Below are 24654 nucleotides of genomic sequence, written 5' to 3' on the forward strand. Positions count from 1 at the left end.
TTCCGGTGTGAGATACCTGACAGTTCCTTGCCTGAGCACCACTTCGGCACCCCTCCACCAATGCAAGTGTTCTGCAGTTGTGGATTGGGCGCTCTTGCATAGACGGCGATCCCTGAGACCGACCTAAACTGAAGAAAGTTGTCACTTGACCTTTTGTATAGACATTTAATGGAAGCATAGCAAAGTGCTTCCTGAGCCATAAACGGGCTCCCAATTGGCGACGCGCTAAGGGTTTTTTTTTTTTTTGGTCTACGCGCGGACAACAGCTCAGATACCGGTTTAATGATGCCGACAGTTCTCTCTTTTCGACTGCGCTCGAGTTAGAAGACCTCATCATCCACATCTGCCATGTCAGCTACATCGTCATCATCGATGAGCATAGACTCGCCTGTTTCTGCAGCAGCAGAATGAGACAGGGTTGTTTCCAGCCTCATCCAGTTACCGCTGGCTCGGTGTCAAGTCTGGGGAAGGCACGACGGTGCCCTATAGCTACTGCCATCTCTGGATCTCCTGGTTCCTTTCGAATCGGCGAATGACGAAGACGCCATCGGCCGCCGATTGAAAAGGTATCTTCGCGAGTTGTCAGACGTCAAGCTTCGACAATTACGGCTATCAAAGCGTTGAAAAGATGCAAAAGTGCCGGAAGAGAGAGCAGCGGGTATCTATCGTGCATGTATATTTTTGTGTGTGCGTGAAGGAGGACCAACTTCCTCTTTCTGTGCCGAAATCTTGTGGTAGTGTTTAAGCGCTACTGCATCCGCTTGTGTCCAAGCTTCACCAATTGCGGCCTGTCACCACGAGTTGTGCTAAAAGAGCATAAAGTTGCGTTCACATGCCGTCATTTATATGAAGTCTTCTTGTGCCTTGTATTTTGAGCAGTTTGGGTGGAAGATTTGTTTCAAAAATACAAGCTTGGTTTTTACATTTCGGATTTTTTTTTTTTCGGTTTCATGATCATATATTTTTAGAACTTAAGTCACTGCTTCTGTTCACAAGTGCGCACATGACACATAAATGCGCAGGTGGCGTACAAATTTACGTGTCATGCTTGCGTGTCCGCTAGGGCACTAGAAGGACGAAAATATCGTGCAGAAGAACGTACAGTCGCGGACAGAATATTATGGACCATGAAATCTAAGAAAAACCTGAATATCTCCGCGACATCACAACGCAATCTGGTTTTTGCATTTTGGACCTCGACTAGAATATGCTAACAACGTTGTCGTGGGCAGTTTTACTGGTTACTGCTACAGGCTGCTCGGAAATTGAACGTTTTCGGAGATCCCGTGGTCCATTTTATTCTGTCCGCGACTGTACATAACAAAGAGATATGTAGCACTGATCTGTGTATTTTATTCCTTGTGTTCCTCACTTTGCCTGGTGTTTTTCACCATCGAGACCCCACCAAGCAGCCCAAATTTCCGTTTTAGTTTACACTATCTATGACATCTAGTGTGAGCAGTTTCAAGCATTCGTTTGAATTGTGCGATGTTACAGAAGCACAGCAAGTTGGGATAGCTGAATTCTTGCAATGCTCATGGATCTTGCTACCGATGGTCCCACTGGAAGTCCTTTGATATACCACGTAGGTAAACGGAAGTCGGTGGGACATCCTAATGTCAGAAGGAAAATGTTCTTTGGGCGTCCGATGGACTAAAATGCCTCCTGTGGCGTAGAGAGCAATTTTCATTGACATGTGTAAGAGGAACTTATAAGCTTGATAATGGTGCCGGTTACTCTTTTTCCTATACATAAAAACAGAGCAGCGCTGCTGCACTGAGTAAACAGACCTCACAACACCGAACAGCGCTTGTGTTTGCAACACTTCTTTCAGTTAAGGCACTACACATCGCCTATCGTTCTTTCATTTCTTGCCTACGGCGTTCCCGGGATGGCGCTGCCTCCCCGCGGCCCTTGTACTCCACGCGGCTACTCCCCTCTTCGACTTCTTCCTTTTCCCCTTTCTCTCAGTCCCTCTCCAAATCAACCCGACAACGACCGAGTACACTCTGCCCTCGCAGCGCGCGTAACTTCTCTCCGATGCCTCTTTCTCTCGACGAGCAGATGTTCCCTCGCTGCCTCCTCCCCGACGGCTGCACCACCTTTCCCACCAGGTGAGTTCACGGCGGGGGGAACGGCGTTCGGCTGCTGCCGTCCCGGACCCACACACGCGCAAAAGCTACGCAAAGTAGCAGCGGCGCCCAAGTAATAAAAGCACAAAGTTCCTCGCAAATGAAAGACGGACAGGCTCTTCCTCTCGCAGTCCTCTCCCGGTTCTCCTCTCCGCAGAGAGCCGCCCTCGTAGATAGCAGCCGCACTGGTGGACCGGCCTGGCATTGTCAGTGGCAGCGCTGCAGCGGGTCGGTCTGAGCTCCTCTTTTTCGGCGTGGCATCGTCGCCCTCCTCCGTCTCGTCGCCGTCGTCTGCTCTTTCCTCCGGTTGTTCGCCGCCCCGTGTGATGCGTGCCCGTGGATAGCGCGTCGCCCCTTCTGGATGCCCCAACAGGGGCCAACTCGTCTTGTGATGTCGGCCACGCCGGCTTGGCCCATGCGGCACTTCACATTCTCGGTGAGTTCGTTGTGTTTTGGGTCGGTCGGCTTGTGGCACCAGGCAGTGTGTGCGCGTGCGCGTCCTGCGCGGTGGAAAAAGAAAGAGTCAACGTCCCGTGACATCACCCGGGGGTCCGCGCCGGATATGCGCTCCGGGGCGCTTTCCCTCTCCCACACCGGACGACGTTCACTCGTTCACAAACTCGGGGTTTACTTTTGTTCTCCCTGGCGAGTTGGACAACTCGAGATACCGGGAATGAGGATCGACCCGTCAGCAGCAGGCAGGAGGCTTTTGAGCGAGGGGGTAGCATACGCAGGATATGCAGGAGGTTCTGTGTTCGAGGAGTGAAGCGCTGCTAAACGACGCCGAACACTGCAAAAACTGTCTAATCTCAACAAAGACGAGTTTTGTTTTTAAGTGAGGTCGTTGCTTAGTGCCGCAATGAGTTTATCTGACCCTTTGAAATAGGCGATTTCATCGCGTTGGTTTGCGTAAGCACATGGCACGTATTTCCCCCCTTCAAATTGAAGGCGCAAAAGGGATGAAGCTACTTAAGCCCATAAGTCTATGATGGCAAGCATTAAGACATGGTAACAATTAACAGCGAATGTAAAAAAGGTTTCGTGTTTCGATTAAGGTATCCGGCACTGCCTCTGCAGGTTGCAAACCGCTAGATTGCCCCGAACGCGCACATTTTCTGACAAGTAACTGAGGTAATTTCATGCAAGTTCCGCATCGGCTTATCGGTCTATTTCAGTGAAGCATAAGTTTACCAATGCACACACTATATGGGATTACAAAATACTTGAAAACCCCTAACGAACGCCATTTAATTTATTGCATAATATATGCCACAAGGGGTTATTCTGAACACTTTCCGTCATAACCTAAGTTGTCCTTATTTATCGCGAGGTAGCATATGCAGATGTTGCCTTTTAATACGGAACCCTTAGCAGCTTCTTGTGGTTCCTTACTGCTCAAGTGTTATCAAAGCTTGAGGGAGCAGGCACCTGTCTGGCATATCGCCTGGCACGTTAACAGGCGAGAATGCATACCCTCTGCGCTGAGAAACCTGTCATCAGTGTATGGGCGAATAAGCCGTGACGGACGAAAGCCCGGATGTGTTGTAAAGCTTCCAGGCTGGGAGCTTACATGTAAGCTATACACCGATAGAAGGACAATGTTTCTAGTGTCAAAGTACACAGTAATGCTTCAGTGTGACATCAGTCTAGACCAAGGCTTTTGCGGGCACACGCAGAAGCCTCGGTTTAGATTGGGCGGAAAGGGGGGGGGGGGGTGATAAGGGCAGGTGCAGGGAGCCACACGAAGGTATTTAATAGCTTCGCGAAGTTCCAACAAACCGTCCATTAGGCCAGTACATCTTTCAAAACACACTGTGCTCGACGTCCTTTGTTGAATCAGTATGGCATAAAACAAAGCAAAATAAAACGAACTGCAAATTTAATCACAACACATGCCTCGAGCAGTAATGAAGTGCAGCCGATGGATGCCCTAGGATTGCAGGTTCATAATCTGTCATCGATAATGTTTGTCTTTCACCTGCCGCCGCAGAGTCACCGCCATACGTAATCCGAAAAAAACACACCTGGAATGTTTCCTTTGTGTCCCCTATGGACAGAGCTAGATCATTACAGTGATGGTGTCTTGCAGATTCTACAGATTAGGTCATCTTTGCAAAGCCAGCAATGTTTTACTTTTTGCTGCCACGTACCATTGAGTAAGGGTGCTCAAATCGCGCTGTGTGTATTTGCATGAAGCCGGACGGCTGCTGTGCTTTCTCTCAGTCGTTTCTGCATGCAGACAAAGCTGGTTTTCCTGTGTTTGCTATAATTCATGTTCTTAGTTGCGAGAAAATCAAAAGGGAGGTTACGAGAAATCGGAACGACACTTGATGATTCGAGCAAAGCAGACGGAAATGGGCGCGGAAGACCACCGTCTCTTCACACGCGGATTCCCGCATAAGTAGCATGAGTGCGCGTAATGATTTGTTTATAGTTTGAGTAGTCTCCGTGGCTTACGGGCTAGATAATTTATCTCTCAAAGTCGGCAAGAGTAATGTGGCACTGTAGTGTTCGGCATTCACAGCAGCAACGTCATGCACTCATTCTTGGTGATTGAAAGTTTTCTCATTTTTAAGCACTGGTCGATGCACTTCGTGCTGTTTGCCTGTTATTCTGTTTTTTTTTCTACTGTTGATAACGTAGCATGTCTATTCTGGAGGCAGTACGTGAGTATGCAAATTCATAAAGTAGGCTTATAATTTCATCATTGGAAAGGATCCATCGGAATAAGTGATTTAAGGCGACGAACCACAACGCTTGGGAAGCCTGTGAAATACCTAAAATTAAGGGCATTGAGAAATCCTTGAAGAAACGTCCAGGAGCTGTAATGACATTTTTCCGTCCTTGATGCCGGCATGATATTTATCATTAACGCGACAGATGATTAGCGTTTCAATGTCTGTTCATTATTACGCAGTGGCAACTCCTCCTGAAGAAAAGTTGGTATGCACTCTGAAGACTAGCTCACTCTTGTTCTTTTCACATTCTCAATGGGGAAACATATCGCACAATTTTTTTTATTCGCTGTCGTTCATGCATGTTTTCAAATATACATCTGGCGATGCTGGTAGCTCCTGATTACGCTTCAGTTTCGTTTTTGAAAAATTACAACCTTGAGGAAACAGTGCACAAATGCACCCGTTTCTGCACTCGCCGATGCCATGCTGCAAATACGGATCAGTTTGATTAAATGTATGAGGCTCTGACAACGTTCATTCATTAATTTGCGCATCACGCGCCGAGTGCAAGCACTGCGAACCAAAAGAGCATCCTACTGAAGAACTGTATGCATAGCACACGATCGAGACGCGTTATTATTCGAGTGTCTGGAACCATTCGACGCGTACCACAATGCCACGATAACATCGATTTCTTCTTTTATTTTGCTCAATGATCTTATTAATACACGTAGATAGAGCCTCCGCGGTAAGCACTGAACTTAATTACTCTAATTGATTGGCTAAATGCATCAACGACATGACCGTATGCGTGATGCACAGCCTGTATCATGCTCGACGCGAGCCCCTTCCAGAGCATTCTTGTTTCTCCGGCAGATTAGAGCTCGACTCCTCTTGAATCTTTTAGGGGACACAGCCCGCGAATGTGGGAGCAACCTGTAGTTGGCTTCCAGCTATCGGCACTACTGTCTTTGCTGGATTCTTGGAGTGTGCACCCGTGATCTAGTCTTAATGACTGTAACAAGAAAAGTGCTGCTGCGCCATCGGTTAGAGGAGCGGCCAATAAGTAACGCTGTGTCGACAGCGTGAAGAGAAAGATTCCTTGCGACAGCTTCATTGAAAAGTAACCTTACCTTTGGCCTCAAAGCAGCGGACGAAGCAAATTTCATGCACTAACGCGGTCATCTTGTGTTAAAAAGAAAAGCTCACAACATTGTCTTTCACACGTGAGCGCCCATCGCTTTGTCTATCTTGTCTCCGTGCCTCTTCTTTACTTCTTCTTCCCTTCGATATTCGGCGCCTCAGTTCGCCAGTGACGTAATCGAAGCGCAAATCTCGCGCGTTCCTCGGTGGCGCGAGCCTACAGGCCCGAACGGGCATGCGCGCACAAATGTTCTCGCGGTTCGGCACCCGCGCACCGCTGATGGAGAGGCGCGCGCACCGCGTGCGCGTTGGTGCACGAGGGGTGTTGGCCGCCACCGAAGGGGGATTTGCTTAAGATCAGATTACCGCAATATATTTTCGATGAGACGCCACCCGGAGCGGAGGACGTTTCTTTTTCCAGGGAGGAGCGTGGGAATAATGAGCGAGCAGAGACGATGCGGAGCTAAAAAGAAAGAGGCGTCACATACTGGCGCGAGCGAGAAACCAGTCCGCGCGAGATGTGTTTTGTTGGCGCACCCGCGTCGACCGAGTGCTCGAGGTTGGTAGGGGGAGGGTGATTTATCGGCCCCTTCGCGGCACGCTGTCCAGACGGGACGCGACCAATTATGCGCGACCAGTGAGCGTGGGCCGCGCAGGGGTGCGCGCCGGATTGCATCGGGCGCCTTCTTCTTCGAGCTGGGCGGCCTTGCTCGCGGCCTGACCATCCGCGTGTGAAATTCCCAGCTCGCTGTGGTGCTCAGCCGCGCTCTCACGTGCAGTGCGCAGCTCTGCAATCAACAGGGTGAAGACGTGTCCTAATACTTCTCCGAATCAGCCTATCCCGCATTTCTCCGTGTCGTCGATACATCGGCTTCTCGTCAAACAAGGAGCCCGCCCCGAAGCGAGGTCCGAAAGAAGGCGAAATAGGGGCTGTTGGACCACTTAGCCGCGGCAGGGGCTGCAAAAGGCTCCCCGGAGAGTATTAGCGACCGGGAAAATATATAACAATTCTATCCTAATCCAGACCTATTTTTCTCGCCTTTCAGCTTTGCTCGTTTTGGAGCAAGTGCCAATGCGCAAAACAGATAAAAAGAGGTAACCTTGCAGCAATGGCAGTGTCATTAGCACACTCAAAGCAGCAATCCTGATTCAAGCTATCATTCCTTTATTTACATACATACTGAAAAAAAAAAGAGTTATAGAAAAAGAGCCATCTATGGATGATAAGGACTAATCGTCCCTCAAAAAATGGCACGCGCGACACGGGACAGATTTAGTTTATGGCCACGCCACATGCAGTTTTGGCCGCCTAAAACTCACATTCGACATTCGACATTCTACATAATTGCGCAACCTCAGATGAGTTCGCTCTATACAAAACCATTTGATGAGTACCTTTTTTTAATCCGCCGCCTGCTTAAAGCGAAACAGACGCCGAACGGCCGTTCGCAGCTTCTTTGGATTCGTGCAGTTTGCGCTACAAGAAAGAGTTACGCTCGATCAGCTGAGAAAGCTCCGGTACGTGGCGTTGCACGAACTCTGTCACGCATGCACCGCGACATTGATCGACGTTATGGGAAAGCGCCGCACAACGGCGTGGGCCAGCCGCGCCAGCGTGGCAGCAGCTGCCGCCGTTCAAGCGGCACGCGCGTGCGACCGCTCCCCACCACAGCAGACTGCGCACGTATACGAGGCATACACGCACCCGACGCGTCCTCATGTCACTGCAGCACACGCTCGTATAGGTTACTGTCCATCGCTGAAGTCGACCTGACAGTTCTAGGTCTCGCGCGGGCCTTCCCGCTGTATGTCTAGTATATGAACGCTGTTTGAGCACGTGAGAAAATTTCGGAACTTCGTTTCGTATGAGCGACAACACCGTGCAAGGAACTAATGATCTGCGGGGAACCCTCGCGAGTTCATGCAGCTTTCAGCCGTTTTAGGAACTAGCAGTAAGATATTCTGCGCCAGTTCTACGTGTCGATATCAATGATCAATGTAGAACTGGAATAAACTGCGAAAGGCCAGCCTGTCCATCTGTCTTTTCATCGAGATGGAAATAAACAGACAAGTATTTGTCGCAGCATGCTGGCGTCAGTTACTTCTTTTCACTTAGTTATTAAAAAATACGCAGGTAACTATTGCTTCTCTCGGCATGCGTTCAGTGAGATTTATACCGTATACGATATCCTTGCTGGTTACCACGCATGAAATTTAGGAACCACAGAAAGAAAAATACACGGTGCGAGCAGAGTCGAGTGGGCGGATACATTACACAGTGCGAAAGCTTCTTGCTGCCCGTTGTGGCAGACAAGTTATCATCATGTCTTCGTAAAGTGTGTTGTTGGGTAAGTTGGTAAATATTGGGCGTTACAAGTGATTGAGCACAAACATAACTGGAATATGGAAGGACACAGGACAGGTGCTTTGTCTTCTCCTTTGTCACCTCCTGACATTCAACGTCTCTGTTATTTTGAGCCCGCTGGTAAGGTCCAATATAGTGGTTACCAGTGTTTGGCAAGTCACATGAAAGGCAATCGAATAGAGACTTGTTTAGTACCGTCACCACGGAATGAAGCTATCGGACCATATATGGAGGCATGGGTTTCGGGGCAGGAAGTAAATGAGTGGCCTCTGACCCCATTCATTCTTCCACCCCAATGGCTTCCACCTTGTCGCTGACGAAAAGCGCTACGACCCTTTCTTCACCTAACGCCGTATTTTTAAATGTTCAACTTGACGCTGCCCGCTGATTCATGAGTTTTAACTTCGAATTCGCTATCAGTACCTTCGTTCGAAGTATACGAATATACAAGTGGAGGCATTACCAGAGCCACTACACATCGCTGAAATTGCCGAGAAGGGTGGCTGAAACGCAGTGGCTATTACATGCATGTGCTGAGGAGTGACATAACAGCACTCCAGTTTCTGTTAGGGTAATTCTAAGATTACTGCATATGCTACCTTTGGTAGCATATACTGTCACACTAAGGGCAATTTCATATTCAAGCCCCTTATATTTTCTACGGGCAAATTTGGCTGTAGAGTAGAGGAACGTTTAATGATAGCGATGTCACATTGAAAACGCCGAGTGACGCCCGGTATCGTTCAAGAAAGGGCACTGCGAGACCTACGCAATCGGAGCACTTGCTAGAACTGTGCTTATGGTAACGGTTGCTGAATGTGAACGCAGCGCATTGCAGTTACTGTCCCGTGCTGCAGACTACACGAGACAGACCGCCATTTGTACAATTTTCCCGAATGACAGAGCGCCTTAGCCAGGACAAAGCTTAGAGGTGAAGAGTGCGCGGTGTGTGCTACTACTGGCTGGCCGACTGAAGGCCGGAGAGTGATCGCATTGCATGTGGACGGGCGCGCCGCGCGTATACTGGTGGGACGACCCGGAAGAGAGGCAAGGAGATCCAGCCGCGCGGCGGCCAAATCAAGTCAGGCAGCCCCAAACCTGGCCTGCCGGTCGGCCGCCCGGCGTGGACAACCCGCCCCGAGACCATTTCGTTCCACCGGGCGTCAAGTTCTGGAGCACGCGAACTCCTGCCGGCATATGCCTTCCCTCGTTCAGGCTGCCCTCGCCCGCACGAGTGCAGTGGGTAGCGCATTGTGGAGGCCTCCGCGAAGTATACATGGGCCGGACACCGACGCTGAGCCACGCAGATGAGCTCTTGCAAACTCTGTGCGCGTCAAGTCAGAGCTGTCTATAGTCTTTCTCTCCGTCGGCGTACAAAGGAATTCACTTAGCACTGCGCATAAAAAAACGGGGTCTGTGCCTCAGGCACAAGTGTTATTGCTCTTGTGCTCTAGTGTGTTCGAGTAAGACATCCCAGGGTCCCACTTGCGCGCCACCTTTTGTAGTTATTCAAGGGTTCGTGGTGGGCGCACGTTACAGGCTACAGTACAGTGTTCTAGAAGGCCACAGCCTGTTGCGGGGACCCACTGTGGTTGCTTAGTGGCTATGATGTTGGGCTTCTAAGCAAGAGGTCACGGAGTCGAATACCGGGCATAGCGGCCGCATTTCGATGGAGGCGAAATGCGAAAACACCCGTGTACTTAGATATAGGTGCACGTTAAAGAACTACAGATGGTCCAAATATCCGGAGTCCCCACCCCTACGGCGTGCCTCATAATCAGATCGTGGTTTTGGTACGTGAAAAGCCCATATCTTTTTTTAAGCCTGTTGCGGAGAAACTCGTCGACTTGAAGTGTTAAGATGCATGATCACATAACTCACATGGCGGCACCCTCCGCGGCTCAGCTCATGGCGCTTTTCTCCGGTATGCGTCTTTTTTTTTTTTCGGCGAAGTACGTTAAGCGAGAGCCCGCGCAAGCATTTACATGAAAATGTTGCAATCACAACTCTCCAATAACTGTAATGTGGTGCGTGGCGATGCAATATGACGCAAATATTGTTGGGCAAACGAACGGGTATTCATCATCACATTGTAGCGGGTGCGTAAGTACGCTTTGGCTAGTCATGTAAGCGTACCTGCGAAATCCTAAAGCTTTGGCTTTTTCGCATAGCGTCCGGTGAACATAACCATGTACCTGGTGGCCTACAATACATCCGCTCGCCATGCGCATGGCCGTATTCTGTTTCCTGAATTGCAGGCATGGCTCCCCCTCTGTCTCTCTCGTGACATCATGCACAGTACAGCGTGCGCAGTACAAACCGCCATAATTTCTGCCTCCCCCCCCCCCCCTTTTTTTTTTCTGTGACAGAAGAGCTCGAAACTAGGTTTGCTCTGTCCGTCCTTTCGTTTCATTACGCCGTCGTCGTGACAGCGTTATCGTGCCGTCGTATATTTATGGCACATGACCACCATAACCACGTGTCCATCTCTCACTATATGGCGAAGAACAAAACTTACCGTGGATCGAGCTCGAGACCTTTGGGAATTGTGCAACCTAACCGTTGAGCTATCGCTCAACTTCCGCACTTTGGAGGGGATTGTGGCATGCATGCGCGACGTGGACTCGGAGAAGGGTCGCGTCCACTATATGGTGACGCGTGTGCCTTTGTGATGAGCAAAGTGCCAGTGTGATGAGCACCTTTGCACGCCGAGCTATGAAACGAAAGAGGCGCAACGTTAAGAGATAGAAGTGCGGTCATGCAGCATGAATTACAGAGCAAAAACGTGTGGATCATATCGCAGCGGTAATTACGAATTAGAGGTGGAGATGGATGCGTCACGTAACGCGTAGCACAGGTAACCGGTGGTCTATTACACTAACCGAGCGGGGGTGTCAAGGGGAAGAAAACACCGTAGAGGGTGGAAGGGTCAGAGGTACGTATATAGTGATAATATTGAATTTGCGGGCGTACAATTTGTTCTGCTGACGCAGAGGATAACTAGTTGGATATCGCTGGGAGGGGATGGGACGACGACGACGATTATGGTGTGCAACACGCATTCTTTTGCTGTTATTGTCAAGAATGCTGTCATCGTAATATTTCAACGTTTCCTGTGTCAACAATGCCTGTGGACTCTGTGAGGTTAGGATCACGAGACGGGATCTTGTATTCGGCCCTTCACACATGAGAAATTACGGCGTTTTTTGTTCGCTGAGCCAAAACGACCTCGGCGCCACTCGCAGTCAAAGGGGGAACAAAATGGGCAAAAAGTGTGGGAAACTGCAGGCAATGGCATTATGCTTCGCTACCTAAGGTACAGCCACTTGCAGTAATATCTTGCATGGTATGCCTGAGGAACGGGGAAAGAAAGAAAGAAAACGCAGATGCCTGCGATGCCTTTCAGCGACAGGGCTCGTTCCTCCAGTTTTATCCAGCTTTGCAAAGAGTAAGGCACCTAAGCGAATATCGGGATACCTCTCGACGTTTGAAGGCCGTATACACACAGCCCGATTGTAATGGTAAAAAAAAGGCAAAAAAGGGCGGAATGATACGACCTCCGCTGCTCTCTTCGTGCCGGGTCAAATGAAACTTCGGTCCTCTCTGCGCTTGGACCCAGCAGTCGGGGGCTGGGAGAAAGCACCGTCGTCGTGAGGACGCCGCCGCCGATGCTGCGGAGCGCACGGCGGAATAATTACCGTGCTTTGGCGTGGCCTCTCCTCGGAGCGCGCATGCACGCACGGGCGGGGAGGGCGATGCTTCGTTCAGCTGCTGCTGCGCTCCCCCCCCCCCCCCCCCCTCGAGGCAGTGGGCAGCTGCCGTCGGCCGCACTGCAGGGACCCTTCAGATGGAAGGGCGCGCACCTTCGGTCAGGTGCTGCTGCCCCTCCCACCAGTGGGCGCCGCGCCTTCAAGGAGGCATGGGGCGCACCGCGGCTTTCCCCGAGGGACCCATTTCATTGCGAGCTCATGTTACCTTTTTTTTTTTTCCTCCCTCTGTTTCTCTTCTTATTGCATGAGTTTCTGGGCTCAGCGGTTACCTCCCCGATGCATGGGGTTTGTGAGAAATTCGCCTGCTGCTTAGCTCTACCCTTACTGCTGGGCGGCAAGCAACAAAAAGACGAACGCTCATGCTCGCAAACACACAGAGAGAATTAAAGAAAAAAATTATCGTGATGGATTTTTGTTCCTTCTTTTTTTTCTTTTGTCGGCTGTGCCGCCAGTTTTGTTCCAGTCTGCGGGTCGTGAGGTAACAAAGCTTAGGTTCGTGACCCTAGGTGCCTGTGGGAGTTTTCAAGAAAAGGGAAGGTTGGGGGCACACGGAGAACAGCAAGAAAGAATACGAGAAAGGCGCCTCCTGAACCGGCAGAGTCTCGGCGCTCTCAGCGCAGCTACCGGTGCAGTTTGACGAAGCCAGCCTCCCTCGCGAGGCACCGGCCACATTTGCAGGAACAACGCGACGGGCGAGCGCACGCATTGCGCAAGTCGCTGTGCGGAATAACCCAGTCTGCATAAAGTACGCTTTTAAATGAGATGCACGCACCTCCTGTACGTTAAAGCAGTAAGCACTAACGGCGCCGAGCATGTGTGTTCGCAAACAGAGGGCACCGAGAAAGAATTGAGTGAGTATATTTCATATGCAACACTAAGCAGTCGCTTTCCAAACTGAGCGCGCGTTGGTTGCTAGCACGCATACGAATTGATTTCTCATTCAGAATAATCCATAACTTGTGATTATGAACGCACATCGTAGCGGCAAGAAACGGAATCATCGAGCGTTTTACGGATGTGGGCACGCACATCCTGAAGCCTCCCATGGTCCTCCCGGCTCCGAGAATTCAGCAAAAGGATACGGCGCAAAGAGTAATGAATATCGGACTCTCTTGTATGGTTCAGCGGCCACGTGATGCTGAACGAAGACCGTCTCCCAAACAGGGTTACACTCTGGAAATCAACATTGACGCCTTTGTTCTCATTGTTCCTTGACGATACAAAACTGTACGACTAGTGGTAATCCGCTGAGATTAAGCGGCGGATCATATCTGAAGGGACCATTTTCTGGCTCGCGTATACCGCTGGGCCACGCGTTCATGCAACTCGCGCGTCTCGCATGCACACCCGCCGCACAGTGTGTCATGACAGCTCGCTCAATGGGACCCTAATCATTTCCAGTAATGGAGCCGACAGTCGAGCTCGCAACGAACAAGATAGCGTGACCTCGAGAAGTGGGAAGAGAACGGCTTCAGTGTATGCCGCTCGAGGCCTTCCATGCAGAAGACGGAAAACGGTGGTCGATAAGCGAGGGACCGAATCCCAAACTGAGAGGCACATGCACGCCAAAATGACAGCTGACCGGCGCGCCGCTCGGTCGGCACCGCGCGCTGATCGCGTTGCTTCGGTTGTATACGCTGCGCTCCTCGGAGGCTGAAATTGCGAAATGGCGACAACAGTGGCTTGTCAAACGATCTCCTTCGGCGGCTCTCGCGGCCGCTGCCTCCTAATGTTTTTTCTCGCGGTGCGCTACATACGTGGTTGGAGCCTGTGTCGGCGCGAACCGTCGTTGCGTCAGGGAGCAAGCTCGGCGTGTACGCTTCGAAGACGCACACAGGCGCGCTGGATGCACTGGCCTTGACCACGAGCCGACGCGACGAACGCGCGGTTACTTGCAGCGCCGCTTGGCTTTTCAACGCGGCGGCATGCAGTGGCAGCGGGCAACCACTGCTTTGCAATGCACGTCGCTCTCACAAGGCGTTTCGGCGCACAGCGGCGTACAAACAACTAGTTCGGGTATGTGGTAATTGTAACAGAGCCGTCTGGCAAGCAGCGAGCGCGCAACAACGCGCCGTATGCCGCGGCCAGATTGACGCAGCGCTGGAAGCCCCACGGAGTCGCGAGACACAAAAGAAAGAGAGAAAGAAAGAAAGAAAGCGTTAGAAACAAGTCTGTGAAACAGACTTAAAACGTTAGAAACAAACCTGTGAATCGGCAGCTATTACAGTGGTGTCAACAGGAGGTGCCACGGTTTTGTGCAAAGACCTGTCTTCGTCGTATAGGCACATTGCCCGTTGCGACAGACCATACTGCCTTCCAATGAAAAAAAATAAGGAAAACGTTCGTAGCCGTTTGCACCTTGCAGGTCGCTTGCGCAGCAACTACGAAAGATGCGTGCACGCGTATACCACAGTGCATAGCTGGACCTTTTCTGTCATTTCCAGCCGCGTTAGCACTTTCGCTTCCGACAATATTACTGTTCGTTTCTTTCCCGCAGTTTAAGGGCGCTAATTACAAACGGAATCGGAACCAGAACGAGGAAGAAACAACGGCGCCTTTACGTAACACACCACGGCAGTTCGAAACGCTATACTCTCGTGGTTGCGAAGTGGCGTACAGGGAAAGAGCATTATGTCGTATACTTTTGCGCACATGCGCATCTCTGAGCGCACAAGTGGTTAGAAATGTCTGGGGCCATGGACGAGAACTTGAACGAAAATAAATGTAGCAACATAAACAACGTCTACTGACCGCTACTCGATAGTTAGTGAGACAAAATGACCAATAATGCAAATGGTAGATACTAATTATTCATCTCTGTTTTTCACTTCGACTTGCATCCCTGTGACTTGCATGGGGGCTCCTTAGGGCAACCGCAACGTCATCGTCTTCTTTCAGGACTATAGCGTCTCTGTGCGTATATGGAGCGCGCAGCCTTAACTGCCACCTTGCTGCGCGGTTTTCCTATAGGCGTGTTTGAAGCAGTTAGCGTCGCTCTCCGGTGACGGGCTAGTTTCGCACGTATGCAGCGGACCCGAGGTATTATCCCGACGTTGGTTGGGATATTTCTCTTTTCAGCTTGCGACTGATATCGGTTACCGTTCACAACGCCACATATCAATATGAGCCAGAGGCGTAACCGCTGTCGCAGCTAATGAACATTAGTTGGCCATTAAAGAGGCGTGACGTATATATTCTACTTCGCGTTCTTGCTTATTAGTCATTCTGGCTTAATATTATATACGTTGCTTTACCCGTAATGCGAGGTACACACGCTATATGAGCTGAGCTCAACCCTAAACGCGCACACGTTCTAACCAACACCCAAACTCGCTCGCTCACTCAGAAACAAGGTCGACAGATATATGCAAACCGCGCACACCCCAGATGTCCCGCGACGCTGTTGGCGGAAACCTGCGCGCAGCAGGAGGGAGAAAACGAAGCATGCAAGAACAAAATGAAAGGAAGAAAAAATACACACGCACTATCCCGATCAGGCCGCGAGCAAGACGAAGCGCGGCGTCGGCGAAGCGAAGAAGAGTGCTCGGCCGCCGAGGACGCCGTTTCACGCTTGCAAACGCGGAAACAAAGCAGCGTGACCACATTTGGCTCGGCGCGCGCAGCGGTCTGCCCGCGCAACTTGGCGCGGTGGGTCCACGCGCGCGGTGGTTGGGTTCGCGTATACATACTCACGCACAGCGGTCTCCCGCCGCATGTCGGGTTCCGCGAAATCCGCATTCTACGCTACTACATAGCCTCCACGGACACCTCCCCCCAGCACTTCTGCCCTGGAGCCCATCGAGCGTTCTTCGCTGCATTTGACACGACGCCGCTGTGAAACGTGCGCGTATATTAGTGCGCGTCCGTATTACGCCGCTGCGCCTCTCGCGCCGGCAACCGCTCGTCATTGCGCGAGTTTGCGACCGACAAAACTCGCGCGGAGGCAAATAAGACGAGGAAAAGAAGCAAAGGCGAGGGAATGGCTCCATTTAATCGGTTCCCCCAGTTCCCACGATGCCGCGCCGTGGCATCTGTTGTGGCGCGTCCTGTTTGTATAGGAACGACCGCCAGCTCGCGCGCCTCGGAGGCATTTTGTTCTTCCCCGAGGTGGCGTCTTTTTCTCGCGCTGTGACGGCGGCCGGCTTTGATACGAGGCGAACACGATGAAAGAGAAAATCTGCCGGCCCTCGTCGATCTTCGCGTTATTGAGGATGTGATGCGCGTGAGCCGTTTCGCAAACTCGGCCAACGCCGCGCGTCTGCCTCACGTCAAGTCGGGGGACTCGCTGTCCATTAGTTCGGCACGCGGGCTTCTGTATACCTCGAAATGCGAGTGACGACAAGCGATTGAGAATAAACCTGCGCTTCCCGATTCTAGCGTGTGACCGACCACGGGAAAGATAGAGGTGAACGACTTTAACAATTCTCAAAACGCGGTCATCACTGCGCTGATAAGTCACCCGGAAGCGAAATGCACTCTCCTCTTCTTTGTGGCTCGAGAACGCCATTCTCTGGAAAGTCTAGCCACTGTTTTACCGAGCCCTTCGGACGGGGCTTCCTTGACGTTTCTCGCTTTCCAATTTAGCGAGCATAATTGAATGACTGCTCGTTTATATATATATATATATATATATATATATATATATATATATATATATATATATATATATATATATATATATATATATATATATATATATATATGGTCTTGGTGGGCGGCGCGCGGCCAGCGAGCACCACGAAAGAACTCATTGGTACGGAAAGACTTGCCTGCGCAGCCAAGCTGAATTGGCCACCCCTCGAGCCAGGGTTGGGTGGATGGGCGGTGAATGCGTTCGCCAGGCGGGTGGTGCTGTTCCGGGCCCGTATATCAAGAAGGAAAAAAAATGTTCATGTGCTAGAACTGTTCGCAAGTGCAGATGCCGGTCTATCGTGATGTCGGACAGGCTATACTATAGCGAAGCCGGCAGGCCATTGGAAAACAGCTAGCACATGCGGACAAAAAGTTTTGTGCATACGGCCCCTGGCGCATCGCCGTCTCTTAATTCTGGCGTCATGAGTTTCTGTGTTGCTACACATGCCGATGCGAGTTAGCGCCATACTTCCGGTGGCGAGCTTGTCTTCGCTCTCCAAATGCGGCAACATTTTCGTATCCTGTGGCCTTACCGCAGAGCCTGTTTGTCGTGACCCGCGCCAAGGAGGCATTGATCGAGGCATTCTTCCCATCTATACACATTAATCAAAACGTTTTCCAAGTACACTTTGCTCATTTTTACGAATGCAGACGACCGGGTTGCCGAATGACGCCTCCTGGCGCAAAACTTGTCAGTGTAATTGAGAGAGGCTGAATTCACAAGGATTATTGTTCGTGAGTGCGGTATCCGATTGCCCATGGCCACCTTCTCCAACAAAATGTACAAATGCACAGTTGACCGTCATCTCCTTTTACGAACAGTTCTAGCGCAATAACGCTTTTAGCGCGCGCGCGCGCGCGTGTGTGTGTGTGTGTGTGTGTGTGTGTGTGTGTGTGTGTGTGTGTGTGTGTGTGTGTGTGTGTGTGTGTGTGTGTGTGTGTGTGTGTGTGTGTGTGTGTGTTACAAGTTTGTAGAGGAGCGTCTCGAAACTGTCGGTAAGATAAAAGACCATCTCTTTGAAAGGATGTGCGGCTGTGTGCACGGCTTTTTGCACACCGTACCTTCGAAGCCAAGGACCGCAGATTAAGATCGTCGTGCGTGCGATGGCGCTCCGGAGTGAACCACTTAAAAGAGCGCATGCTGCCGCAGTTGTCGCCCCTGTTAGGAGACAGTCGGAGCAAATGGAGTCGTGTGTATAGTGTCGTGCGCGCCACTTTTTCGCGCTTTCGAAGGAGCGGGTGGGGGGGGGGGGGGCGAAGAAAAAGCGTGACAGCGATGTGCTCTGGAATGGGGTCTTGTGAACCTTCTTCCACCCCCCCACCCCCCGTTTTAGCACTCACTCAAGACACTGCTGCTCAGTGCGGGCTTTACTCACGCTAAATACTTTGCACTGATGCCCCCAGTACCCGATTTCCACACACACACACATAATATATATTCTTTGTTGTTGAGAGCTCGTAGACGAAAAAAGCCGGCACAGCTGGTGGCAGCAGTTGCATGCGGTTACAGAAGTTATCCGGCAAGCAAGCGTAGTGTTTGCAATTGATGTATTTATAGTACTTCAGTTTGTTCGTTTTATTTTTTATTCGGAAGCACGATTTTTTCTTACGCTTCGTACACCGTGACGTTGGAATGATGCACAGAAACAACAAGATGACCCCTGTTATGTATAATGTTGACCGATGTTACCCAATGGCTTGAAACTCTTGCGTGAAACTTTTGCGGACATTCAAGGTGCCCGTCGTGCTCCTGGTACCGTAGAGAACGACGCTGCGACACTGTCCTTGTTACACACTTTAGTCTACAAAGTCGCGCAAACAAACAAACAAACAAACGGCTATACATCCTTCAAGCAGAAGCGCGCTCTACGAAAGAATAATGTCCAATTCACAAATAAGATTGTTCACAAGATTGTTCATGATCACAGGCTTGCATGAAAGCCCTCCGGCGCGCGACTTTCTTTCACTCAAATCACAAGCTGACCATGTATACCACTGGCTGCCCCAACTCCAATTTTGTCGAGGTTCTCTCCCCTACAACGCTTTGAATCGCGTGGGGGGATTTCTTTTGCTCTTCATGGCCAATATAATCGTGCCCACATTGCGAGCGCGCGTTAGATTCCGCCTTCTCAATCTGCGCACAATTCCCGACATATAGATAGAACATGAGACGCGTGATCATGCTGCGTGCTTACCACCGCCGCACGTAGGGGCCAATGCATATCAAGTCCGCGGCGAACATGGCTGAAGAGCAGCTCGCTTGCCTGCCCAGGACGCACTTCTTCTTTTCGTTTATTACGATTGTTATCATTTTTTTGTTCACGATTCTCTGTTCCCGTTTGGCGAGAACTTAGGCGAGACGTCCTCTCGCGCCACGTATATATATCAGGGGAGTGTACCATTCGGGGCCCAGCGTGTACATGCAGCCGCAGGCGCCACCCTGTATTAGGCCGGCATGCTGTCAGCGTCCGTGCATATATTTTCCCTTGACACAGTTCACGATGCCTCGCCGCTTCGTTTCTTCTTTTTTTTCTTTCTTCCCGCTTCGCTCACGGCACGCAGCAGCAGCGCTTCGTGTATGTACTACGCACGCGCAGCGGCGTATACGATGGGCGGCGGCCTGAAGCACGTCAGATCGCAATTTCGAGGCTGAGTCCCGCGGTCGACTCCGCGCGCAACAGAAGTTGGAGGAGGCTTGGGCGGGGTGGAAGAAGGACGGAAGGAAGGAAGGAAGGAAGGAATAGTAGAAGAACGACAACAACGAAAGAGCGGGAACCAAGGGGGGTGCCGCGCAGCAGCAGTGCGCGCACTCCGCTAACGCTGCTTCCTCGTGTAATTCCGATCGGTCACCGTTCCAATCCAGTCACGCGGCGGTCGGCAGATGCGAGCCCGGTCGCCAGCGGTGCGACGATAACTAGCGCGCGCGCGTGATCGCCGATCTGTTCCCGAACAAAGGCGGAAGTGCGTTCATTCATCCGGAGCCACAATCGACTCCCCCCCCCACCACCCCTCACCCGTCCATCCTCCTCCGCACCGCGTGCATCTATGGCACAGGTCGCACCACGTATCATCAGAAGCGCGCACTCTCTCGACTTGTATTGGCCTCGTGAGGGCGTCCGCATCGGCGCATTGTGTGCTCGGCTCTCACTCGCTGCTTCGCTTTTGCTTCTCGTTGCTTGGCTTTTTATGCTGACGTTGTTCTTCACCCACATTCCATTTCCCCCTCCCTTTGCTTCAGCGAGCAATCCCGAGCTTTCCAGATGCTCTAAGGAGAGAGGGAGAGAGAGAGGATAAACTGCGCGCAGAATTATCACTGTGCTTCCGATGAACAGACTTCATCCGTTCCTTTTTTGTTTTGCTTTCCGGTGCTCATCAGGTTACGCGTTGTAGCGCGGATGGGTGAGCAGAATCGCTCGGGCTCCCACTTCATGAGTCCGTACGAACGTGCATCCATGAGGCGGATGTGCTTATGAGTCACTTAGTGAAACTTTTTACTACCTCCTGTTCGGCCTTTAGTGCTCTGTAAAGAAATGTTTCACTTTAAGGAGCTACCATCCACCATAAGCGGATCCAGAGCAGAATCAAATGTGGGAGGGGAAGGCGTCCTCATCATCAAAAGAAGTAGGCAAGGGGGGCGTGGAGAGACAGGCCCGACCCCTCTGGATCAGATAGTACCTACGCCTTGCAAGTAAACCTTCCCCAAGGTTTCCTAGATTTTCTTTTCGTTCGTTGCAAAAAAAAAAAAAAAAATTCTAAAGGGTTCCTAAAACGCACTCAGTGCTTGGTCGGCACTGTCTCGAACGAAAAAGAGTAGGTGCAGAAAAAAAAAAAAAATGCTGGCGCTAGAGGATGCAGGCGCAAGTGCGCCGTCGATTGTCCAATGTGCACAAGATCTTAACTTTCCTGAAGATTGCGTGTGGAAAGGCAGACGTTCCGAGTTTTTGGCAATGAATCATCTGAGTACCTAGCTTGATTAGATTGGCTCCTTCCTTGAGATTCATTTCTGTTGCAACTTATTGTCGCTACGGGCATGCAGGAATAGTTGCAGCACTTGCTACTAATTAAGGTTGTAATTATTGGTTAGGCAGAAAAGCAAATATGACCAAGATAAAACTACGAGAACCATATAAAGAGCGAAGAAAAAGGGAGAATACTATCAAAATTTAAAAGGTATATATATTAGTAATTTATATATTATATATATTTATATTATCTTTATATATGATATAATAGAAATTAGTAATGTGTTATCTGAGTCTCGAAGCAACCGTGAAAAATAAGATTACCAAACTCCCGCTGTATATATATATATATATATATATATATATATATATATATATATATATATATATATATATATATATATATATATATATATATATACACGAATCCGGACGGCCACAAGTGAAACAGCGGGAGTTTGGTAATCTTATTTTTCACGGTTGCTTCGAGACTCAGATAACAAATTACTAATTTCACGAAAGTAGTTCTCTCAAACCATATAACATGTTTGCAAAGTAGGCAGAACGAGCAAAGCTAGCACAACAAGTCTGGAATCTTATCCAATATTCATGCGAAAAAAATTATAAACGAATCGATAAAAAAAGGAGGGGGGTGAGGATAAGTAACCAATGAAATAAAGAAGGGCTCGCTCTTCAGGTGCTAGACTCAAGTCATTTTCCGTGATTCATAATGCCCCCGAACGTTATATGTGGCGCTAAACAGGGCTGAGCACGTCTCGAACACAAGTCCGATGCACACTATAATTGGCGCAAATGGGCTCAAGTGCTTATACGGCATGCGTCTTCGCTCTTGTGTTGCCGCCTTGATTAACGCTGTTCGGTTCAATACGCGGAATACCAACGAAGCGTGTTCCCACACTTTGCATAAATGCATTTTTGAAATGCACGGTAGAACGTCGTGTAAAAACAGTTTCATACCCTTAATATGCGCCACGTGCCATAATGGAGAACGCTTGCCACGCATCGTCGACCCATGGGTCGACGATGCACGTTGCTGTTGCTGCCTCGATCGGCGTGAACAACTGCAGTCGAAGAGAACGGCGATATATTTTACGGTGGACCCTGAAACGAGCGGGCGTTGAAGCCGCAACACGTGGCTTTCGGTTTCCGCGAGACGCGTCCGCTTTCAAGCTCGCGACGTGCGCCCCTCCCCCGCGATATCCCTGTCTCTCGCTGTAGCGTGCAGAAGCTGTATTCATATGCTTGCTGTTGTCTCGTCGACAATCCCGATCTGTCAGGAAGGTTGTAATCCACGACAACGGGGGGCTTCAAGCCGCACTTTTCCTTGCACCCTCCTTACCCGGCGTCTCTCCCGGTATACCGCTATTTTCTCTTTTTTTTTTCTTTGTCTTTTTCGTTCGACGATCGGAGGGGCTTATGAAGTCGCGCTATGACAGGACTGGGACACGGCGGCGGCGTTGATCAGCGATCGCGGACAATGGGGTTCTCGGCTACACAGCTCCGTCTCGGCGGCGGTCGCCAGTCCTGCCGCCTTGAATTGTGCTTGTCGCTATATAGGAGACGCAGGAGAAGGGAGGAAAGAGGGGGCGATCGAGTGCTGCTGCAGCTCTAGCGTGCATACTAGGCGAGGGGAGCGAACCAGTCGGTCCGCGGGCCGGTCGATTGGTGTTGTTTGCTCAGGCATTGTTCCCATGACGATTGGAGCGGCGGCGACGGCAATAATTGCACAGGCCGCGGACCTGCGCGCGCCGTTTGTTCAGCCTGCGCCAGCGAATCGCGTACAGGGCGTGCGCCGGCTCTGAAAGTACGCTCTGGAAGCACGCAGGCGGGCAGTCGTGTTCGTGGAAACGTGTTCTCCGCTCTAGAGACAAGATGCTTGGCGTTAAGAAAGAGTGAAAAATGCCCTGCTCACTCAATAAGATATCATCGCACCGGTTGGAGTTCAGCCCTTGCAGGTTCTGAAGCCCGCATTCACTGTTCAACGTTCACTCTTTGAAAGCATCGCACAGACACAATATCAGCGCCTATTTGCATATTGTAAACAGGTGTTAAGTGGCACTCATTCTTTGAGAGCCTTTGGCGACAAAAAGAGTCTGAGGATCACCGGTCAAAACGAAAGAAAAACAAGCATTTGCATACGCCTTTGAATGCATAGGTATGGTGACCACACGTTCACGCAATAGGCTATGAAACGCACTTCGAAGAAGGACGTCGTCAGTGGGGTGAAATATTTCCGGTGACAATAATAGGGAGGGGAAAGTAACCCAGATTGTCGGAACACACTGTAAAATAATTTACAACCTAAAACGTGAAAAAGGGTGTAAAAGTGTCTATAACTCACACCCTTAGGGTGTCCGTTATATAGATAACGCCCTAAGGGGGCGAGCTGTACACACATTTACGCCCTTTTTCACTTTTAAGGGTGTAAATTATTTTACAGTGCAGTCGGTCTGAATGTTTTTGCTTATTAGCTCTCACGCGACTTGCAGGTTTTGCAACGTCCTTTTCTGACAGGAAAGCGCGAAATACGGACATTAATGAAGCGATCGACTTCCTTTGACAAAATTTTTATAACTGCCGTTTTATTTTTTATGAAAAAATCAGCCCTGTTATAGCAAGGTATGCGCACGCTATGCGTGTCTATACCGTATATACAACGCTTCAGTCGTTGATGTCTCTCTGGCTCGCGTTCTGTGAAAGTCGCATTGATTTGCTCGTACAGACATTTGTCGGCGGGTGGCGGATTTTGTCTCGATGCTCCAAAGATACCGAGACTGCATGAAAAGGCCTACACCGGTGCATGCTTGTGCGTAACGAATGCGCGACGAGAAGCACAAGCGTAAGTTATAATTGCGAGTCTATTAAAAGGCGTGATGTCCGCGCTCTCGAGATCTTCATCACGTCTCATGTGGTTCACCTTGGTAAAACCTTGAAAGGTTAACAGTGGGAAGCAATCTTCCAAGGAAACAGGGAGAAAGGAAGAGGGGGGGGGGGCATTGAAAGGCTTAGTCATTATGTTCGAGCTCACAAACTGGCCGAGCTGTATTTTTCACGCTCCCGCGAGCGAGGCACGCGGGAGGGGCGCTGGTGGGGTCAAGATCTTCGAGCCGCGTCTTGTTTTATGCAACAGCCGCGCAACAAGGGCGCACCGGCGGCGCGCGCTCTCACAGCTCGGCTCCTCGTGTCTTTCCGCGCGCCGATACGCGGACGCGATAACAATCCCGGCTGCTCCGTCGCCGAGTTTGAAGCCTTTTGTCGTGCGGCGTGTAGATCATTCTGTTCGCGGCGGCACATCGGTTCTCGAGCAGGGCGCCATTGTGTTGCAATTTGGCCGCATACGCGCTGGTGGCAGCCGGACCGGAAATGATCGGCGCTGGCTCCAAGGCCGTCTTCCTCTCGCGGACCCGACGACCAGTCGAGCCCGACGCACGAGTCCGGCCCGCTGCTTGCCAGGTGCGCGCAGCGCGCTTCCGGTGCGAACGAAACATTGCGTGTCTCCCACCATGGGATCCTCTTTTTTCCATGCTTCAGGCTCCGTGACGGCAACCGGCGATGGCAGCCGGTGGATACTACCTGATATATATATATATATATATATATATATATATATATATATATATATATATATATATATATATATATATATATATATCATATTGGCGGGAGCGGTAACAGAGGAGGCATGCTTCTTAGGACTCATTTGGAGGTCTTGCGTGTTAGCGAGACCGTTAGGAATAGAATGAAATCCCATCGCACTTCGGCACCGTATAAGAGCCCTGGAACCGATTCTAAAAACGTGCACCAATAGACTGAAGAGACATAAACCAGCGCTTTTGTCCGTCTCTTTTGTTCGTTCTTTGTACACTAGTGGCAGCGCTGTTCTTACGACAGAACTATAGCCCGGTCACACACCTTGCCTGCAGAATCGAGTCTGGGACTCCGCGCATGACT

At 50.4% G+C, this 24654-nt stretch overlaps 1 protein-coding gene and 1 long non-coding RNA gene across 3 annotated transcripts in view; one reads left to right on the forward strand and one right to left on the reverse strand.

Moving 5' to 3' along the window:
• Positions 1-2428: 2428 nt before the first annotated feature.
• The window catches only part of Cad88C (cadherin 88C), a 164722-nt gene continuing 142496 nt past the window's right edge, over positions 2429-24654 (forward strand). For both annotated transcript variants that reach the window (XM_065454720.1, XM_065454722.1), the window contains exon 1: positions 2429-2568. The gene's annotated coding sequence lies outside the window, so the exon portion shown is untranslated. The remainder of the gene's footprint in view (positions 2569-24654) is intronic.
• The window catches only part of LOC135920472 (uncharacterized), a 252501-nt gene continuing 230352 nt past the window's right edge, over positions 2506-24654 (reverse strand). The window contains exon 3 of the long non-coding RNA XR_010570261.1: positions 2506-2632. This is a non-coding gene — a long non-coding RNA (uncharacterized lncRNA). The remainder of the gene's footprint in view (positions 2633-24654) is intronic.

This window comes from Dermacentor albipictus, chromosome 1 (assembly GCF_038994185.2).
Source record: "Dermacentor albipictus isolate Rhodes 1998 colony chromosome 1, USDA_Dalb.pri_finalv2, whole genome shotgun sequence".
Lineage (NCBI taxonomy): Eukaryota > Metazoa > Arthropoda > Arachnida > Ixodida > Ixodidae > Dermacentor > Dermacentor albipictus.